This window comes from Vulpes lagopus, chromosome 15 (genome assembly GCF_018345385.1).
Source record: "Vulpes lagopus strain Blue_001 chromosome 15, ASM1834538v1, whole genome shotgun sequence".
Classification (NCBI taxonomy): domain Eukaryota; kingdom Metazoa; phylum Chordata; class Mammalia; order Carnivora; family Canidae; genus Vulpes; species Vulpes lagopus.
In genome coordinates this window covers 46719817-46736585 of record NC_054838.1, presented here as the reverse complement: position 1 = coordinate 46736585, position 16769 = coordinate 46719817, and positions in this window count along the sequence as shown.

The window sequence follows — 16769 nt, the reverse complement described above, 5'->3', positions numbered from 1 at the left end:
TGATTGTCAACTGTCAGATGTTCCCCATGAGGATATCAGGGAGTGCTGGTGGTATGGCACCTGCCTATTTTTCTTTGTATTTCACATATCATTTGCCCTTTTTTAAACAAATAGACATATCAATATATCTTGGAAAGATGAAAGGAAAAAATGGAAGGAAAGAAAGGAGGAAGGAAAGGATGAAAAAAGAAAGAAAAATGGAAAATTGAAGGCTATAAGGCATCTAAATATGTCTGAGAGAACATCTCCTTTCTTGATTAAATATATTAAAGTTAATATCACAAATTAAACATATTATCTAGAAATTTTAAAATAAAGTTCTTGACAAAGTTCAGAGTTTTGGAAGGTCCAGAAGTGGTAAAAAGCTCATAAGATTTTATTTAATTTTTTTTAGAGACAGAGAGAGAGTGAGCATGAGTGGGGGGAGGAGGCAGAGATAAAAGGAGGGGTAGGAGCAGACTCCTGAGCAGGGAGGCCAATGTAATGTGGACCTTGATCCCAGGACCCTGAGATTATGACCTGAACTGAAGGCAGATGCTTACCCAACTGAGCCACCCAGATGTCCCTATAAGATTTTTTAAAAATTATGCAGCCCGGGTGGCTCAGTGGTTTAGCACTGCCTTCAGCCCAGGGCCTGATCCTGGAGACCAGGATCAAGTCCCACATCAGGCTTCCTGCATGGAGCCTGCTCCTCCCTCTGCCTGTGTCTCTGCCTCTCTCTCTCTCTCTCTCTCTCTCTGTCTCTCTCATGAATAAATAAATAAAATCTTCAAAAAAATCAAAAAGACTGAAGTATTTATTGTGAGGTGACAGTAGGCAAAATATGAAGCTCTAATTAACATGGTCCTTATTTTCTTACTCTCTTATTTTTTGCTTCTTCTACTAGAACAAACTTTTTAAGAAGGTAAAAGTTTCAACTATTTTTTTCACTATAATATACTTATTGCATGGTAGAGTGCTAGGACGTGGTTAGGTATTTCTAGGGACAGTATCTATTTCTACCTCCTGTATATATACTTGTTTATTTGTGGAACACAGCCTACAGGTACATGTAAAACTTATTCAGGGGATAGAGTGTGAAAAAGTAGTAATGCCTTTGGGCTTAAGTAACTTCAAAATTTAATAGCTCTATAAAAATAATGACCAGAAAATGGGGAAAGAAATTAGTGGACAAAAGTCTGGGAATAAACCAAGATTTATCATGAAAGCCAAAGAAGACTGTTTCAAGAAAACAGCTGAGCAGTCTTAGTACTGCTAAAAGATAAAGTTACAGATTGAAAAAGAAACATCCATTGATGCAATATATGGGAGTTATTGAAGACCTTGGAATAAGATTTTTGGGAATGATAACTGTGAAAACAAAAGAATGTGTTGAAACTGAGTTGAGCTGAAAGGAAGAATGAGTGTAAATAAGTCTTTTAAGAAAATGTGAAAAGGAGGAAATGAACAGAGAATTAGAAAAATAAGAGATGAAATAAGATGAAAATTGGAAGGAAAATTTGAATATATATGAAATTGTTGAGATAATATTTTCTCAATTTATAGTATAGTCTATTGATTCTTTAGTATATAGACAAAGAAAAATGGATAATTGATACAAAATTGGGTTGAAAATTTTAGCAGATGCACTTCAAACAATGAGAAGAAACTATTTCAATAACATTGAAAGACGTGTATAAAAAGGCAAGTGAGAAAAAGATGGCTAATGGGTTGGAAATAAGTAAGAATGGTCAATGGATTTAAGGTTTAAATAAGTAAAAATTGATTGAATGAGTTTAAAATGGTGTGGGAAGAAGCATCATTCACCAATAGGAAATTCATTATTTCAATGGTGATTTTCTAGTTGAAGCCATTATAAGTAATGACAAGAATCAATATATGATCATGGGAATTAGGGATCAATGTGAAGCTGGAGACAAGGTCAATTTAGGTCAATTTAGATGAAAACATCAAGTAACTAGGAGTTTGTAGGGAATGAACTATATGAATTTTACAGTGTCTGATGATTATGTTAAAGCTAGGGTGTAAAAAGACCAAATGCAGAGTAAAAGAGATCAGCAACATACAATGAAGTATTTTGAAGATGTGATAACTCTATCTAAAAATGATATTATCTTTAAAGGAATCTAAGGAATTATATATATGACTTTTATAGAGTATAACTCTGAAATTAAGACAGAATTTTCCCTTATGATTAACCATAAGGCTTATATAAAATATCTTAAACTTCTAACACCCTATTTTAAATTTACAACAACTTCAATAGAATTCCTAAAATTTACACTTATACTTCCCCTCGTGTTTTAGATTATTTCTCTTATAATTTGCTTGTTTTTTTTTATATTGTGTAACCAATAATAGATTATTGTAGTTATGGTTATTTTACTACATTCGATTCTTTTGGAATATTTACACTAGCTGTAAGTGAAATATGCACCATTATTACTATATTGCAGGATCTAACTCGACTATATATTTGACATTATCAATGATATTTACACTACCTTTTTATACTTTTGTAAGGTTAAAGTTCTTTTACTTCCATTTTAAGTAATCCCTTTAGCATATTTTGTTAGGCAGATCTGGTGGTAAAGAACTCTCTTAGCTTGCATTTGTTAGGTAACATCTGTATCCCTCCCCAACAGCCCTTAGCTTCTGAAGGACAGCTTTGCTTGAATAGAATTCTTGCAGTGATATTTCTTTTAATATTTTGAATATGTCATTCCATTCTTTCCTGGCTTGTGAAGTTTCTGTTGAGAAATTTATCAGTTGTATGTAAATTTCTTTTTTTTTTCTTGTGCCATTCTGAAAATTATTCCTTTGCCTTTGACTTTTGACAATTTAATTATAATGATATAGCCTTATTTAGTTTCAACCTATCTGGGGTCTTTTGGTTCTCATGATCTGAATGATCATTTCTGTACCCAGGTTTGGGAAGTTTCCAGACATCATTGCTTTAAATATACTTGATATCACTTTCTCTGTTTGTTTTTGTTTTGATGGTTGTTATTTTCTTGTCAAATTTCTCATTTTGTTCATGATGGTTTTTTTTTTAATATAGTGTATATTTATGGAATGGAGTTTACTAAACTCATTTAGAAGATTATTTTGAATTCTTTGACAGTTCATAGATCTTCATTCTTTAGGGTTAGTTATTAGAGCTTTATTAGTTTCTTTTAATCTCATAATATTTATCTGATTTTTCATGATCCTTAATTCTTTATGTTTGTATCTTTACATTTGAGTAATTGGGCTCCTCTTGCAGATTTTATAGATTAGCTTTGGCAGAGACTATTTTCACCCGTCACCTCAGTTTGGGTTTCTGGATATGTGTGATGGTAATGCTCTTGGGCAGGTGGGACTCATTATTACAATATATTTTTGGGTGAGGCCACTGATTAAGCTTTGGGAACAAGGGTAGGGTGTGTGTCATGGCTTAAAACGGTTAGATAGAATTGCTGGCTTGGTCCTCTACACAAGTGAAGGTTTAGGATGCTTTTTGTAATTGCCTGGATTCTCTGATCAGCTTACTAGAAGTAAAGACTGAATACTATATTCGGTAATAGACAGGGCTATGGATTAGCTTCCTTTCCCTAGCAGGGCAGCAAGATGGTACCCAGGGCCTGTATCAATCATTGTTTGGGGACCTGTATAAGACCATACTATGCACTGAAATCCCTGGTAGAGGCCACTGGTTTTGCTCTATGGATGGGGGCAGCTACAGATTGTGCTTTCTGTTCAAGGGCCACTGTACTTAGGCCCTTGCAGCTTCCCAAGTCCTCTGGTTAAGTTTCTTGGTCGAATGGGCTAACATATACATCCAGTGATGAGTACAATTATGAATTAGATACGAATTAGAGTCCCTGTCCACACTCAGTGGGAGAAGCAGTTCTAAAGGCGGTAAAGTCTTTTGTTTGTTGTTTTGACTCAAGCCATATCACACACCATGGCTGAACAGGAGCACACACCATGTTGCTTTGCAGATGATCATACCACTTGCTCTTCTCTAGGCTTAAGCACCACTGGGCTGCACATTTTTAGGAGTTGTTCCTAGCCCTTCTGATTACATGGGGCTAGAAGACACTTTCCACTGAGGTAGGGCTGTGGCTCTGCTCCTTATGTGGGCATATATAATCCAAGACCTAGTGCCAGGTGGATCTCTACTCGGCCATGTTCTCCAGTGAGAGTATGCCTCTGACTTATCTCTACAGGTAAACAAAACCACTGGTTGGGATCGCTGCATGAGCACAGTAGGTATGAATTCAGTCTGTCAAAATCCATGTGCTGGTTATTGCAAGTCCTTCCCTCTTTAGCTGTACACTCTGATTTCCCTGCAATCTCATTGTGTAAAATATAAGTAAAGACTTCCACAAAGGGATCCCAAGGCTTGGTTGACTATCCCCTCTGGTTCCATTTTCCCACTGGAGGAATCAGAGGCTCAGAGGAGACTTCTCTATGTGGTGGTACATTGCCCTGGGAGAGGCACCATGTGATCAATGTGCAACTACTTCTCTTACTGTTCTTTCTTTCTTTTTTTTGTATATTTTTTATTGGAGTTCAATTTGCCAACATATAGCATAACACCCAGACCTCATGCCATCAAGTGACCCTTCAGTGCCCGTCACCCAGTCACCCATGCCCCACCCACCTCCCTTTCCACAACCCCTTGTTCATTTCCCAGAGTTAGGAGTCTCTCATATTCTGTCACCCTCTCTGATATTCCCACTCATTTTCTCTCCTATCCCCCTTTTTTTAAAATAAATTTATTTTTTATTGGTGTTCAATTTACCAACATACAGAAAAACACCCAGTGCTCATCCCGACAAGTGCCCCCCCCAGTGCCCATCACCCATTCACCCCCACCCCTGTATATATACTGTATCCCTTGAGGGTTTTTTTTTCTCTTTTTCATAAGGCTGGCTAATGGTTTATCTATCTTATTAATCCTTTCAAAGAACTAACTCCTGATTTTGTCAATCTGTTCTACAGTTCCTCTGGTCTCTATTTCATTGAGTTCTGCTCGAATTTTTATGAACTCTCTTCTTCTGCTAGATGTAGGTTTTATTTCCTATTCTTTCTCCAGTTCCTTTAGGTGCAAGGTTAGCTTGTGTATTTGAGTTCTTTCCAATTTTTTTTTGGGGGGGGAGGATGCTTGTATTGCAATGTAGTTCCCTCTTAGGACTGCTTTTGCTGTATCCCAAAGATTTTGTTGTATCTTCAGTCTCATTACTTTCCATGAATCTTTTAAATTCTGCTCTAATTTCCTGGTTGACCCATTCATCTTTTAGTAGGATGCTCCTTAACCTCCATGTGTTTGAGTTTCTTCCAAATTTCTTCTTGAGATTGAGTTCAATTTTCAAAGTCTTATGGCCTGAAAATATGCAGGGGACAATCTCAATATTTTGGTATCAGTTGAGACCTGTTTTGTGACCCAGTATATGGTCTATTCTGGAGAAAGTTCCATATGCACGTGAGAAGAATGTGTATTCTGTTGCGTTTGGATGTAAAGTTCTGTAAATATCTGTGAAATCCATCTGGTCCAGTGTATCATAAAACTCTTGTTTCTTTGGAGATGTTGTGCTTAGAAGATATGTCATTTGCAGAAAGTGTCGTGGGAAATCTCCTATTATTAGTATCTTATTATGTAAGTATGTCTTTATTATGGTTATTAATTGATTGATATACTTGGCAGCTCCCACATTAGGTGCATAAATATTTATGATTGTTAGGTCTTCTTTTTTGACAGATCCTTTAGGTATGATACAATGTCCCTCTTCATCTCTTACTACAGTCTTTAGGATAAACTTTATCAGATATGAGGATTGCTACCCCAGCTTTGTTTCGAGGACATTTGAATGGTAAATGGTTATCCAACCTTTCATTTTCAGGCTTTAGGTGCCATTAGGTCTAAAATGAGTCTCTTGTAGACAGCAAATAGATGGGTCCTGCTTTTTTATCCAGTCTGAAACCCTGCGTCTTTTGAGGGAATCATTTAGCCCATTCACATTCAGAGTAACTATTGAAAGATATGTATTCGGTGTCATCATAATACCTATTCAGTCCCTGTTTGTGGATTATTTCTTTTGGCTTCCTCTTTCTTTTAAAGGGCCCCCCCTTAATATTTCTTGCAGAGCTAGTTTGGTGGTCACATATTATTTCAGTTTCTGTCTACCTTGGAAATTCTTTATCTCTCTCATTCTGAATAAGAGCCTTGCTGAATAAAGTATTATTGGCTGCATTTTCTTCTCATTTAGGACTCTGAATATATCCTTCCAACCCCGATCTGGCCTGGCAGTTCCCTGTGGAGTGATCTGCTGTTAACCTAATATCTCTCCCCATATAAGTTAAGGATCTCTTTTCTCTTGCTGTTTTAAGGATTTTTCTCTTTATCTTTGGAATTTGCAAGTTTCACTATTAAATGTCGAGGAGTTGAGTGATTTTTATTGATTTTAGGGGAGACCTCTCTATCTCCTGGATATGAATGCCTGTTTCCCTCTGCAAATTAGGGAAGTTCTCACCTTTGATTTGTTCAAATGTGCGTTTTGGCCGTCTGGCCCTCTCAGTGCCCTCTAAAACCCCAACTATACATAGATTTTTTCCTTCTCAGGCTGTCATTTATTTCTCTTAACCTCTCCTCATGGCCTTTTAATTGTTTTTCTCTTTTTTTCCTCAGCTTCCTTCCTTGCCATCAACTTGTCTTCTATGTCACTCACTCCTACCTCATTAACCCTTGTCATTAGGACCTCCAGTTTGGATTGCATCTCATTTAATTTATTTTTAATTTCGGCCTGATTAGATCTAAATTCTGCAGTCATGAAGTCTTTTGAATCCTTTATGCTTTTCTCCAGAGCTTTATAACTGTGCTTCTGAATTGGCTTTCTGACATTGAATTGTAATCTGAATTCTGTAACTCTGTGGCTGAGAGTATTGTTTCTGATTCTTTATTTTGTGGTGAGTTCTTCTTTCTAGTCATTTTGTCCAATGCAGACTGGCTCTATAAGTGGGTTGTGTCAAGAATATCAACCACGACCTATGTAAAATTCACCCTAGGTGATTCTGCCGAGGTTAGACCCAGAAATTGAAAACAAAGATCAGAATGAAATAAAACAAAAGGACCACTAAAGTGAAAAATAAATTTTAAAATAAAGTAGTAAAACATAAAAGGCCAGGAATCCTAAAGAAGAAGAAAAAAAAGGGGGAGGGGACTGGGAGATGGTGAAGAAGCTGTAGTGAAGGGAGAATGTAGTCTACCTGAGGGGCTCTAGGCGGTGATCCTCTTATTTCTGAGTATATTAACTTCTGTATATTAGAAGATGCTCCATCCCAAATTTATATAAACCAGAAATACTTGTAGAGGGCCCCAACATTGACCAAAATATAAATGAGATAAAAGTGGGGGGCACAATGGGAATGAGGAATCTCACAGAATGAACCAGCACTTGGTTCTGGGTGCATGCTGGTCATGTTTTAGAAGGTATTAACTTCCACCATTGTAGAACAAAATGAGGCTGAGACAACACAAAACACAAAACAAAACAAAAACATATCTTGTATATCTCCTAAAATTGAGTATGTTGAAGGGAACCTAGAATGGAAAACATATTTAGGACCTGTAATTGTAGAAATATGTAAGCCAAAAAGGATGAATCTTAAAAATGAAGAGGTGGTAAAATATTGTAGTTAAGGTGGGAAAAGAGAAAAAAATTGGATATTTACAGTCTGATATAAAAACAAGTTATACTGGAAAAAGGAAGGGAGAAAAAGGAGGTGTACCCTCTGGTTCTATATACTGTAAATCCCTTGATTTCCCCTGGAGCTTTCCAGTGCTGCTCGGTCAAGAACTTGTACTTCCCCTCTTCTTCCAGCTGGTCTTCTGGGGAAGGGGCGTGCTGTGCTGAGTGTCAGGTGTGTGTACCTGGGGGAGCCGCCCGGCCCCCTCTTGGTGCTGGGCTCAGTGGGTGGTGCTGTTGACCCCATGAAGCCTCCGTTCCCTGGCACACCTCCTCTCCCAGGCTCACAGTGACACCAGGAGGAACACCACCACTGGCGGTGGCCAGCTCTCCAGCTCTAGAGTCAGCTCCCCACATTACCACAGTCTCCCAGTCCGCACTGGCCTAGGTGCTCCTGGGGTGGGGGGCCTTGATCTGCACAGCTTGGGGGCACCTGGCGGCAGGACCGTCCTCGCTGTCCTGGGCCCTCCCCACCTCTGCCTGTCCCAGGGGGACCACAGGATTGTGAGCTGTGTCCACCCGGTGCCCTGGGATCCGGGCCTGTCTGCCGGAATTGCGCTCCCGGGGCTGTGGCTCCCGACGGCAGCAGGGTGCCTCTCCGTCTGGAGACCTCTCCATCCGGCCTCTCCCTCCGGAGCCCCGACCTGACCGTCCAGCTTCTCCCCAAGGCCCCACCAGGTGCCTACGCCATCCCTTTACTGAGCTCAGCCGCGGTGTGCAGTGCGCTGTCCCCAGGCTCACTTCCTCCATTAGTGACTCCGGCAGCCTGGAGTCTTCCTTGCCCTTCCTGAGATCCTGCCGGATCTCCCTGCTGAGCACCTTGCCTTGCGGAAGGAATCCAGTGCAGATTTTTTAGTTTCTGCTTCTCTGGGGCTGGGCTTTCCTGTCCCGGAGGCTCCTGCCTGGCCTTAGCCCTGCTCCTTGCGGGGCCCCTCCTCCACTTGATTCTTTTTTATTTTTTTCCTGCCTTCCTACCGTGTTAGAAGCGAAAGCCCTTCTCTCTGTAGCATTCCAGCTCTTCTGTCTTTAAATCTCAAATTGAATTTGTGGGTTTTCAGGATGATTTGAAAGTTATCTAGGTAAGTTGGTTGGGGCAAGTGAGTTGAGGCACCTACTCCTCCATCATCTTGCCCTCCCCCCCTCTTCTCTTACTGTTCTAATGCAATATGTTAAGGACTCTGGGGTGCTAGGATGTGCTTCAGGATTCTGTCAGTAGTGTCTGGTTTAATAGTAGTTGTTCTTCCTCTGAGGAGGACAAAAGTCAGGAATGACCCATTTCACTACCTTAATGACATCACTATCTGATTAGTATTTTTAAGACTGTATCAAACACTTATAAGATGTTTAATCTTCAAAAGATAGAGGAAATAAGCAAAAGAAAGGGCTAAAGGGATAGATCAGACATTTTGTCTTAGACAGTAAACTTGATGTGATAGGAAGACTTTTAAGTAGAGAGTCTGGGAGACAGACAGTGATAAGGGACTAGACAGAAAGAGGACAGAAATGAGAAAGATTTTTCTATCAGTGTAGTTAGAAAGCTGAGGAGAAAAGCCCATAAAATCCAAAATAAATTATCAGTGGCGCCTACTAATACAGACTTTTTGGTACTACTATGATTTGTATAGCTTTTTTGTAATTTATGAAAAGTCTTCACATGCATTATATAATTGCTGTAATGTGTGTAAGAGTAATACTTATTATTCTTTCATAGACAGTAGTGGTCTGGTCTATTGATTTAGTAGCTACGTTTTCAAAAGGCCAGAAATGTCTCCAAAGAGTTCTCAGACCTATCTACTCAAGAAATATTATGATGGAATACATTTGAATGAAGTTTTTACTACTTTCTTATTTTAGCTTCTGCCTCACCTAGCCAAACAATATGTTGAATGTCCTCAGGTTGTCTACTCATTACCTAAGCTTCTCTGTCCATCTTCCCTATAATAAATACTGTCAAATTCCTCTACATTCCTGAGAAAACCTCATTTCCACTGCTTCAAACCTGTTAACTATAATAATATTAACAACAACCACAAACAATTACATAGCAATTGAATGCCCTCAGACTATTTTTTAATGAACAATGATTATTTATATCTCACAGCAACATATAAGTAAGAACTATTATCAGTCTCTTTTATTAGATGAGGAAAGCAGGGCATTGAGAGAATAGTGATATTTCCCATAGTTGGTAAATGTCAGAACTAGAATCTGAAATTAGATTGTGTGTGTGTGTGTGTGTGTGTGTGTGTGTTTGTGTATGTCGTTGAAGGATGGCAGTTCTTTTTAAAAATGGGCATTAGTTTATTGTTTGGTATTTAAAATTTTTGCTTTCATAAAGAACGAGGATTCATTTATCTAGAAATAACTTGTAAGCATCTATTATATGACAGATATTCTTCTATGCAGAGTAGATATAGTAGTTAGCACAACAAATTCTCATCCACGGTAGGTCTAATCTATTCTATAAAGAGACCCTGGGACCCTTTAGTTGATATCTGATCTTATTGCAAGGATCAGTTAGCACATTTTGATATACAAATATAGAATAGCTATGTTGTACACCTGAAACTAATATAATGTTTTATGCCAATTAAAAATGGGAATTCCCATAAAAGGAAAATAAAAGTACATGTACTACAAACAAAAAGGGCAAAAGAACTAACAGATTCTCCACAAAAGATAATATAAAAATGGTCAGTAACCACAGAAGAAAATGTACTCAACATATCATTAGTTATTAGAAAAAGTCAAAATCACAATGAGATATCATTTCACATTCACTTAAAAAGGTTAAAAATAAAACAAAGCTGACAAAAGCAAATGTTGGTAAGGATAAAGAGCAAGTGGGACTCTGATACCTCTGAGAGGGCAATATATTGCAACTACTTTAGATAATGGTTCATGAAAAGAAAGGAAAACAAATATTAAACTAAGAAATCAGAACAAACTAATAAATCAGAACTTGAACTAGAATTTACAGAGCACACTTATTTATGAGATCCAAAAATTGTAAACACTCTCTACGTCCATCAATAGATTAAATATATAAATTATGGGGTAGCCAATACAATGCAAAATTATTCAGCAATTAAAAACAAAAGAAACATACAACATGAACAAAATCTTAAAAAACATTATATAAGGAAAATAATTCAGAAAGATAAGACTGAATACTTGTTATTCACTTTATAAGTAATCAAACTACAAGCAAAATTAGAACATTTTTTGTGATTATCAAAATCATATAGTCTCCAGGGAGTATATAGATAGAATAAGGATGGGAGAAATAAGGAATGGCCTGTGGAAGAGCAAAGAGCTTTTGGGTTAGAGGAGATGAAAATATTTCACATTTTATTTTGAGTAGTGGTCATTTAAGTACACATAATTGTCAAAATATTGAAATGAGTAGTAAAGATTAATATATTTTGCTGCATATTGACAATATGTGTACAAAGAGCGACTCTTCATTCATAGTACATGAATTTTAGTTTAATTCTGATTCTTAATAACTTACCTTTTCTTGTAACTGAGTTCCTTAGATTCATTGTTTTCACCAGTTATGAAGTTAACTTTACCACTACTTTCTACATTTCAGAGTACTGTGTTAAGAAAACGGGCCGAGCATGAGAAATTTCATAAATTGACATTTATTATAAGCTACTAATAAGGAAATCACTTAAAGTCAGAATTATGGAATGAGTAATATAATTGCCTATAGAATGCAGACTTTACACTAAAATCCCAGTTCTGCTGCTTGTAGCATGTAATCTTTGGCAAGCTTCTCAACTTTCTATGCCTCCATTTTCCTTAAATTTTAAATAAACATAAATATACTTTTCATGATACTTAAACAAATAACAGTTTGTGTAAATTAACATTATGTTATACATGATCAAACCATTCTGGCTATCAAGAACTTTTGTAATTTTAGTTCATAGTGTATTGACAATTCTCTTTTTCTTCATTTGTAGATGACATAATTTTAAACATATAAAGCCCTAAAGTATTCACTAACAAACTATTAGAGATAAATAAGTTCAGCAAAGTTGTACCATTCAAAAATAATCTATAAAAATTAGTTATATTCTAAACATACACAATCAATAAACTGGAAATAAAAATAAGTTAAGAAAATAATTGCACTTAAAATAACATCAAATAGAATAAAGTGTTTAGTAATAAATTGAACTAAATAATTACAACACTTTTACACTGAACATTACACAACATTATAAATGAAATGTAAAAGATATGAAATCATGGAAGAAGATTTGTGTTCATGGATTGAAAGTCCTAATATTGTTAAAAGGCCAATAGCCCAAATTGATCTGCAGATTCAATAGAATCCTTATCAAAATTTCAACTACCTTTTTTGCAGAAATGGGCAAGCAGACAGAAAAAAAATACATAAGAAAACTAAAGAATAGTAAGAAGTTAAAAGACTATTAAAAAAAGACAAATATGGAAGACTCATACTTCCCAATTTTGGTACATTTTGCAAATTTACAGTAACCCAGGCAGTGTGGTACTGACATAAGTTTACATATGTAGGTTAATAAAAATAGAATTCAGAGTCTAGAAATCAACTCATACATAAATAAATGTTTCAATTTATGTCAGTTGATTTTCAATAAGATTGCCAAGACTGCTCAATAAGGAAAGAACAGTCTTTATAACAAATGCTTCTGGGAAAAATGGATATCCATATGCAAAAGATGATGTTGGACCACTATCTCATACCATTTTTAAAAGTTAACTCAAAATGGATCGAACTCTTAAAAGTAAAACATGAAAGTATAAAATTCTTAATAGGAAACTCAAGTGTACATCTGTATAATCCTGGATTTGGCAAAAATTTATTAGATGTGACCAAAAAGCACAGTCATTACAAGACAAAATAGACAAATGGAAGTTTATTAAAATTAAAAACTCAAAATGAAACTTTATTTTTATTTTTTATTTTATTTTTTTAAAGATTTTATCTATTTATTCATGAGAGACACAGAGAGAGAGAGGCAGTGACACAGGTAGAAGGAGAAGCAGGCTCCATGCAGGGAGCCTGAGGTGGGACTTGATCCCAGGTCTCCAGGATCACACCCTTGGCTGAAGGCGACACTAAACCACTGAGCCAACTGAGCTACCCTGAAACTTTTTAAAAAGGAGCACTATGGGCATGATTGGGTGTCTACTCAAGAGAAATGATTTTTAAATATTCACATAACCAACCAGGGATATGGTCGCAGAGTAAGAGCACTCTAAGCTTACCTTGTCCCATGAGAACTAGATAACTATCAGATCATCCTAAATACCCCAGAAAATGACCTGAAGACTGACAGAACAAACTCTACAATTAAAGGGAGAGAAGAAACCACATTAAAGAAGATAAGTAGTGCAGATAAATGGTTTAGGGGAGAGATGGGTTGCACTCTATATGGAGGGGAAGAAGCCATCCTCACAGAGAAGGGTGTGAGAGAGAGGAGCACATGAGGGAATCAAGAAGATCATTTATCCAAAGCCAATGGCTTGGAAAATGGGAGGGACTGAAAATCAGCAATATATGAAAAATAGAAAGCAAAGATTAGAGAAAATCTCCAGAAACAATCACAAAAAAAGTAATAAACTGGCAATAAATACATACTATCAATAATTACTTGGAATATAAATGGATTAATGATCGAATCAAAAGACATAAGGTGTCAGAATGAATAAAAAACAAGATCCATCTAATGCTGCCCACAAGAGACTCATTTGAGACCTAAGACACTTGTAGATTTAAAGTATGGAGATGGAGAAACAATGATCATTTAATGGATGTCAAAATAAAGCCACAATACTGATGCTTATATTGGACAAATAGACTTTAAAACAAAGACTGTAACAGGATGTAAAGGAGATCACAATATAACAACAAAAGAGACAATCCAAGCATATATATATATATATATATATATATATATATATATATATATATAGTAAATATTATAGTAAATATTTATGCCCTCAACATGGGAGCACCTAAGTATATAAAAGAATTATTAACATGTCCAAAAGAACTAATTGATAATAATACAATAATAATAGGGGGCTTTAGTACCCCACTTATGTCAATGAACAAAGCATCTAAACAGAAAATAAACCAGGAAATAATGGCTTTGAATGACTCACTGGACCCAATGGATTTAACACATATATTCAGAACATTCCATCATATAGCAACAGAATACATGTTTTCAAGTGCACACAGAACATTCTCCAGAATAGATCACATGTTAGGTCACAAACAGTATAAAATGAGAATTCCACCACAGGAAAAAAAAAATCTGGAAAGACTACAAATACATGTATGTTTAATAACATTATCCTAAGCAATGAGTGGGTCAACGGGGAAATCAAAGAAGAAAAAAAAAGTACATGGAAACAAATGAAAATGAAAAACAACAGTCCAAAACCTTTGGGATAAAACAAAAGTAGTCATAAGAGGGAAGTATTTAGGAATACAGGCCTACCTCAAGAAGCAAAATAAATCTCATATAAGCAGCCTAACCTTACACCAATGGAGTTAGAAAAAGAACAACAAATGAAGCCTAAAGTCAGCAGAAAGAATGAAATAATAAAGATTAGAGCAGAAACAAATGATACAGAAGTTAAAAAGATGGGGATCCCTGGGTGGCGCAGCGGTTTGGCGCCTGCCTTTGGCCCAGGGCGCGATCCTGGAGACCCGGGATCGAATCCCACGTCGGGCTCCCGGTGCATGGAGCCTGCTTCTCCCTCTGCCTATGTCTCTGCCTCTCTCTCTCTCTCTCTGTATGACTATCATAAATAAATAATAAAAAAAAAATTTTAAAAATAAAAAAAATAAAAAAAAGAAGTTAAAAAGATAACAGAACAGATTAATAAAACAAAGAGACGGCTCTTTGAAAAAATTAATAAAATTGATAAATCCTAGCCAGACTTATCAAAAACAAAAAAGACCTAAATAAATAAAATCACAGGCAAGAGAGAAGAAATAAGAATACACAGAAATACAAATAATTATATATGATTATGAGAAACTATATGCTAATAAATTGGACAGCCTAGAACAAATGATTAAATTTCTATAAACATATAAATTACCAAATCTGAAATAGGAAGAAATAGAAAATTTGAACAAGCCAATAACCAGCAAAGAAATTGAATCCGTAATTTATAAAACCTCTAAAAAACAAAAGTCTAGGACCAGATAGCTTCACAAGGGAATTCTACCAAACATTGAAAGAAGAGTTAATAAGTATTTTTCTCAAACTATTCCAAAAAATAGAAGCAGAAGGAAAACCTCCAAATTTATTCTATGAGGCCAGCATTGCCCTGATACCAAAACCAGATCAAGGCACTTTATAAAAAGATAACTACAAGCCAATATCTCTCATGAACATTGATACAAAAATTATCAACAAAATATTAGCAAACCAAATCCAACAATACACTAAGAAAAACATCCACCATGATCAAATGGGATTTATTCCTGGGATGCAAGTATGTTTTGCTAATCACAAATCAATCAGCATGATACATCACATCAATGAGAGAAAGGATAAAAAAAAATTGGGGGGACGCCTGGGTGGCTCAGGGGTTGAGTGTCTGCCATTGACTCAGGGCGTGATCCCAGAGTCCCAGGATCAAGTCCCACATCGGACTTCCTGCATAGAGCCTGCTTCTCCTTCTGCCTCTTTCTCTGCCTTTCTCTGTATGTCTCTCATGAATAAATAAATAGAATCTGTTTTTAAAAAAATTAATAGGTGCAGAAAATCATTTGACCAAGTTCGACTTTCATTCATAATTAAAATGCTCAACAAAGTAGTTTGGAGGGTTAGGGTTAACCAAGACAATCAGACAAGAGAAGGAAATAAACAGCACCGAAATTGGTAAAGGAGCAGTAAAGCTTTCACAATCTGCAGATGACATGATACTATCTGTATAAAGCCCTAAAGACTCCACAAAGAAACCACTATAAATGATATATAAAGTTGATGATACAAACTCAATATACATGTATGTCGCATTTCTTTAAAGTAATAATGAAGTAGCAGAAAGTGAAATTATGATCATCCCATTTACAATAGCATCAAAATAAGATACCTAGGAATAAATTTTACTAATGAGGTGAAAAGTCTGTACTCTTAAAATTATAAAATATTGTTAAAAGAAATTGAAGATGTTGCAAACTAATGTAAAGATATTCCAAACTCAAAGACTGGAAGAAAAAATAATTTATTGGAAAATGAGGGGGGCACTTGATGGGATGAACACTGGGTGTTAGTCTATATGTTGGCAAACTGAACACCAATAAAAAATAAATTTATAAAAAAAAAGAAAAATATTTTTAAAATATTCACACTACTCAAAAACGGGTGTTGCCTGTGTTCTCCTCTAGGATTTTGATGGAATCTTGTCTCACATTTAGATCTTTCATCCATTTTGAGTTTATCTTTGTGTCTGGTGCAAGAGAGTGGTCTAGTTTCATTCTTCTGCATGCGGATGTCCAATTTCCCCAGCACCATTTATTGAAGAGACTGTCTTTCTTCCAGTGGATAGTCTTTCCTCCTTTGTCGAATATTAGTTGACCATAAAGTTGAGGGTCCACTTCTGGGTTCTCTATTCTGTTCCACTGATCTATGTGTCTGTTTTTGTGCCAGTACCACACTGTCTTGATGACCACAGCTTTGTAGTACAACCTGAAGTCTGACATTGTGATGCCCCCAGCTATGGTTTTCTTTTTTAACATTCCCCTGGCTATTCCGGGTCTTTTCTGATTCCACACAAATCTTAAAATAATTTGTTCTAACGCTCTGAAGAAAGTCCATGGTATTTTGATAGGGATTGCATTAAACGTGTAAATTGCCCTGGGTAACATTGACATTTTCACAATATTAATTCTGCCAATCCATGAGCATGGAATATTTTTCCATCTCTTTGTGTCTTCCTCAATTTCTTTCAGAAGTGTTCTATAGTTTTTAGGGTATAGATCCTTTACCTCTTTGGTTAGGTTTATTCCTAGGG